Genomic DNA, 6278 nt, shown 5'->3' with positions numbered 1-6278 from the left:
AACCCTCATCCACGAACCAAACGGGAAGCAGTCTGGCTCGATTCCCTCCTCATAAACCCTCTTACAGAATTTATCAATGTGGCCTAAGAGGCCACAACAAAAACAGAATGCGTTTAACCTCTCATACCTGAATGTAAGCCATTGTGTGTCGCCATCCTTGCGACACAGTTTCATCCTGCGTTTCAGCGGAGTGTCGACAGCCATTTTCACCCTGACTCTAAAATAGCTTTTCCAATTGCCCCCGAAATTGAAGGGATCCTCCGCCACGAATTCTCTGATATGGTTCCCAATTTGAGCAATGAATTCCGGTGACACATACATTGTTGGTAATCCATGGATTTGAATCCAAAACAGGACAGAATCGAGAGCGACATCTTCTGGTCTCGTCCCCTGGGGTACCGGGGCGCAAATCAGCGTCTGGTTCTCGAAAGACCATGGGCCATCATCGAGGACCCTTTGTCTGTCTTTCGGATGCGGGAATTGAAAAAGGAACAGGTTTTCCTCCAAGGAGATCGCGTACATACCCATCACTGGGCGCCACACGGACGCCATAAGCTGTTGCATGTGGTCAAATTTGATCGGTTTGTCGGTGAGAAATCGCCCCACCAATGTCCAGTACTCGCCGGACCCAGACGGAATCTGGGGATCGGGTGCTGCCAGCCCCCCTATCTCCTCTTCCGCTATCGACAAATTCGTGCATCGGTCCTCAATTGACTGCGTATTCATGGTGGTGAAGCCGAGACACAGAATTATGAGTGTGATCGTTGCTCGGAAATAGCGAATGCTCTGGCTGTGTCGAGATTGCGATTGAAACTCCATTATATACCAAACAGAGAAAATCCCTAGATTGCTAGGGGGAAAACTCCCTTAGCCACCGCCAAGAGAGAGGGCCACGTTCGGAGGCACGATCAGAATACACGATCGCCGATCACGATCGGAGAACGCGAGGAGTGCGGAGCTTCTTTTTTTTTTTTTTTTTTTTTTCTCTGAGAGTTATTATTATTTGTTTAGAAGGCTTTGGTCGTTGAGTTTTGGCCTTAAGTGTTTGTTGTGCTCAGGGAATTTCGTTGGTAACTTCTTGCAATGCTATGTCTTCTTGATAATTTTATGCCTTTTTGAATTCTTGAAGTTTTGGTTATAAGATGTTCTTGTTTTCCCTTGTCACATTGTTGGTCCATGTTGCCGTTTTGTTTGAACTTGTCGTACCCAAGCTTTGGGGACGAAGCTTCTTTTAAGGGGGATAGGATGTGACACCCCGTAAATCCAAAATATATTTAAGGATTAATCCTAGCTTATTTGGTAATTTATTCCTAAAATCCTGAAAATTCAATAGTCAGAGGACTAGAAATTGACTAGTCAATCCAAGTCAAAGAGTTGTACTCTATGCCTTATGAGTTGTTCCCTTCTCTCCTTATTCTCCCAACTTTAGTAAGGGCAAAGAAGTCTTTTTACCTAATGTTTGTGCCCCAAGCTAACCTAGCATCATCCATTCATTTCATTCACTAACACCCTAAAAACAAACGCTCCATTTTCTCTCTAGAAAATTGATAGCTTCTTCTTCAAGCCAAATTTTGGGGTGTCTTAAATCCTGCAAGTTGGTTTCCAAGATTCAAACTTTCCTACCCTTGAGCATAGGGGAGGGTAAGGTCCTTGATCTCTTGGTGTTTTTAGTATCTTTTTAGGTGTCTATTTCTAAAGATGGAATCTTTGTTGTCTTTTGGTGTGTTTGTAAAGTTCAAGTTGAAGGAGATCTTTAAGAGAAACTTTAAGGGTGTGAAAAGTGAAGTTTTAGGCTACAAGAGGTAACCCATGCTTTACAAAATCTATTTTCTTACCTATATGATGATTTCTTGACTTCTACTTGTGATTTTTGTTATGAAATGTGAGTTTTGATGCATTATCTTGTGGTAATGCATATCTAGAGTTTGTTATTAGGGTTCTTGTATGCCATTGCTTGGCTATTTCCTGGGTTCAAGTCATAGTGTTGTATTGTGTGAGATTTTGGGCGTTTTGGACTTGAATTTGGACTTGTTGTTGAAAATCCACGAAGGGATTATTTTGTGGTACAGGGTGTACCCGCGGGTGGGGCGGCGGGCTTCGGTTCCCACGGGTGGAGGTCCACCCGTGGCTCCACCCGCGGGGTTCAATGTGGATGTTGCCCGGGGATTTGTTCCCCGTGATTCTTTTGACTCGGTAATTGATGCTTGACCTCCCGATGTTGTTTTATTGGGCTATTTGAGTGTCTTCTTGATGTTTCGTATGTCTTCAATCGTGCCAAGCGTTCAACTTCGTGATTTGTTAGACCATGATGAGTCTTGTATGTTCTACGGAACTATGTTCGATTTACCCGTTTGATAAGCATGCTAGTTTGATGTTGAAATGCTAGCGTGTGTGGTTTGTCCTTTCTTATGGAGGTTGGCAACTTGTGTTGACCATCGTTGGTGTAGGATTGTAATCCTTCCTTGTTGAGTATGGTTTCATATCTTTGTTGTGATCCATTGATCGATTCCTGTGATGAAAACATGTGTTTTGGCTATACCTTGATTGCACGATTAAGGGTATTGGACCTTAATCACCAAGGTACAGATGTAGTCCTCGTGGTGGCCATGAATGAAATTGGTGGTGTGACTTGAGCTTTGCTCACTTGTTGGTGGTTGTGTGATTGAAATGAACGGTACCCTCGTGTACTATGTGTAGGTGGAAATGTTGGTGGTTGTAGGTGGGGGAACGATGGTTCCCGGAGGCATAAGGTTGGACTCAGAAGTACAGGGGTTCTCGGAGGTAATGGTTGGAACTGTAATAAGGCCGGGGGTAGCCATAAGGTTGGAACATGGCATAAGGTTGGAACTTGGAACTATGATTCTCGTGACATGAAGTGTCACTATGGCATGTAGTTGCCAATGATTGAATGTCTATTCTTTGTTAATGAGCATGTCGAGTGGTATTCTACTTTGTGATCAGTAGATTACGCCTCGAGTTGTATTTGGTTATTGTTGTTGTTCTTGTCTTGGGATGTTGATTTCCCTTGTTCCTTTGAGAGTGAAATAGAGTCTTTGCAGTTGATTTCTCTCTAAGACTTTTGAATTAATATATACTGTACCCCGTTTCGAAAATGGTTTTGTTTTATACTATCTATATATGTTACTTAACGCGTATTGATGGGTTACCAGCAATGTTCGCTGACCGGACGTCGTCCCCTTTCTTTATGTTGCTTTACAGGTCTTGAGTAGCTTATGACGAGTGCGCTAGCTGTTTGTTGTAGTGTAGCTCCCTTGGACTGTGTAGATAGTGCTTTGGGCCTGTGTGCCTTGGGTTGTCTGAACATGGATAGTATGTTTGTTAGACTAGCCTGTGCATCCACTTTGAGGTGGATGTGGCATAACACTTCCCGCTTTTCCCATTTTTAAATTAAGACTTCCGCTGTTGTTTATGTTTTATGCTACCTGTTAGTTACCTTGCCTTATGAATTTAAGTTTTAAAATTTCGTGAAAATCGAGGGTGTTACAGTTGGTATCAGAGCTTAGGTTTGAGCCTAGGATGTTAGAGTCTGGACTTTTAAGAAGTTAAGTGTGATTTGAGACCCTAAGGTGACCTTAAGTATCTAAGTGTTTAGGACTTAGTACTTCTAGGACGTGTGGTGAGCTGTGTGTTGTTTATCGTTTGTTTTGTTTGCCTTGTTGTTTCAGCTTATCTTAGTGTTCTTTTAGTTAGCGCCATGTAAGGGTGCGTTGTTGTTTGTGCCTACCGTAACCGTGTTGTTGTTGTAGAAGCTTTGTCATGGCACCACCTCGTTAACGCGCTCGTACGCCGGAGAAACCAACCAACGAGCAGCTAGCTCAGAACTTGCAACACCTCATGCAGACCATGCAAACCCTCAGTGAAGCTCTCCTGCACAATAATCATCCTCCTCCGCCGCCACAGCCTGCCGGACACCAGGATGTGGGACGCCTTGTATCGGGCCATAGACCCCCGACGTTCGCCGGAGAGGAGGACCCCGTCATGCTTGAGGAATGGATCCGAACCTTCGACAAGATCTTCTTCGTCGTTGGGTGCCCCGAAGAGCACAGAGTGGAGTTGGCATCTTTCTACTTCAGTCATGAAGCTGACTTGTGGTGGGTGCACGAGGGACCCACATGCCTAGAGGAGCCCGACTTCGACTGGACAGCTTTAAAGGACCGAATGAGATAGTGGTTCTACCCGGCACATGTCCGAGCTGCTATGTATGAGGAGTTTCTACACCTCCAGCAGGGTTCATCGTCTGTGGTGGAGTACAACAAGTGATTCTTGGAGCTCGCTCGCTTTGCAGTTTGTTCTACAATGGTGTGAAACTATGGTGATGCTGCCAACCTTCGTAGAAGTAGACTCACAAGCTCTTGCTCAACTAATTGCCTGCGCAACGGCAGCTGTACCATGGAAGTTGAGGGACTCCGTTCTCTAAGCTCGTGCTTGCCTCTCGTTGTGGAACTCTTCGATCCGGCATATCTATAGGGAGGCAAGGCAAGTGGCCTATACTCTCGCGGCTGCTGGCCTCAACGCTCGATCATCCTCAATTTTTTATACCATTAGCTCCTTACCTATAAAGGTTAAGATGGCTCTTTTGTACGATCTTCGGGGTTTTGCAACCCACCTGGATGTTCACTGTTAATAAAAGCACGATTTTATTTAAAAAAAAAACAATGGTATTATACATGTATGTGTATAATATTGTAGTAGTAATGGGAAAAAAAGGTAGTAGTATGCAATTGAAAGTATAGTTGTTGTTAACCTCATTCCTTAATCATTTATAAAGCATAATAGTTAGTTAATTAGTAGTAATTGTTACATAATACTTTGGAAAGTTAAATGTAATTAACAATTATTTGTAATTAGTGTTTAATAATAATTGATTCAAAATGATTTCTTAATAGTGAGTAAATAATGAAAAATAGTAGTTTAATTATTAGGAATCATAGAAGTTATGAAATTAAAAGGAAAAGGGTGGAAGACAAATGAAAGTGAGAAAGAATTAGGGTTTAGGGTATTTATAAAAGGTAAGTCCTGTATGTATTCATTTGTATTTATTTGTCGTATTATACCCGTATAATGTACCATATTCTGCTTGGGGAAAAAATATATAAAGATAAAAATGCATTCCTGAAATTTTCAATTTCCATTTGATAATTAGTTGTTGAATTCATGATGTTTTACGTTAACATGGTGAATTCAACAACTAATCATCAACTAGTCATGGTGATTAGGGACTCAATTGTAATGAGTCCGATGGTCCAATTACTTATTTCTGCATTATTCCAATTATAAAATAATAGTCATTTATGCTATTTCATATTCTAAATTCACTATAAGATTATCTCATTCAAAATATAGTAAAAAATGTATACTTCAACATGCAATGCTAAATGCTCAGTACTCACGAACTTCCTACTCTCTGATGTGACAAGTTTTAATACCTTTGTTTTTTTTTTTCTTATTGTTATTTCATTTTGAAATAAAAAATAAAAAAAAAAACAAAAACAAAAACAAAAGTATTAAAACTTTTCATATTAGGGAGTGGCAAGTTTGTGAATGGTATATGTAGGGGTAGATTGTCCTATCATACGTGACACGTTTACATTACAAATTATCTTAAATTATAAATTTCATGATTTTGTGATTTTCAGTTTTAAATCAATATAGACTACAAACTTGTAACTTGTAAGCGCTCATGGCCTAATGGATAAGGAGCTTAATTTCTAATCAAGTAACAAGTAATTGTGGGTTCGAGTCCCACTGGGTGTGTGGTAATAAAAAAATTATTATTCATGTTCTTCTACGAAGAGAGAATAATACCATTGTATATGAACGTAACTAGTAAAATTTCTTAGTTATTTATTGGAGTTTTCAAACATTTGAAGTACACTATTGTATATGAACGTAACTAGAAATATATTTTTCTTAGTTATTTATTGGAGTTTTCACACATTTGAAGTGTGGAATTGAAATTATTTGTGACTTGAATACATCTAGGAAGTGAAAGGCTTACAATATGTTACAATCCTATTTGGGTCGTAACAACAAGCTTGTGCACCTATCCTTTGTCTCCACGATCTTTGAGGGCTCTATAGGCTCCATGCTCAAGGCGTCCTGATCTGTCGATCTGCCCAAGCTACAAGTGCCTTGTTGTGTCTAGTCGTTGGCCATTGTCTTCTTGTCCCATGGGTAGTGATAAGAATATTTTTGTAATAAGGTTTTGATGAGCCAAATGTACTTTAGATCCCCATAGAATTTAGGACTTTAGTACA

The sequence above is a fragment of the Ipomoea nil genome, unplaced genomic scaffold (genome assembly GCF_001879475.1).
Source record: "Ipomoea nil cultivar Tokyo-kokei standard unplaced genomic scaffold, Asagao_1.1 scaffold1568, whole genome shotgun sequence".
Taxonomy (NCBI): domain Eukaryota; kingdom Viridiplantae; phylum Streptophyta; class Magnoliopsida; order Solanales; family Convolvulaceae; genus Ipomoea; species Ipomoea nil.
The sequence above is the reverse complement of the archived record's forward strand: the minus strand, read 5'-3'. Positions refer to the sequence as shown.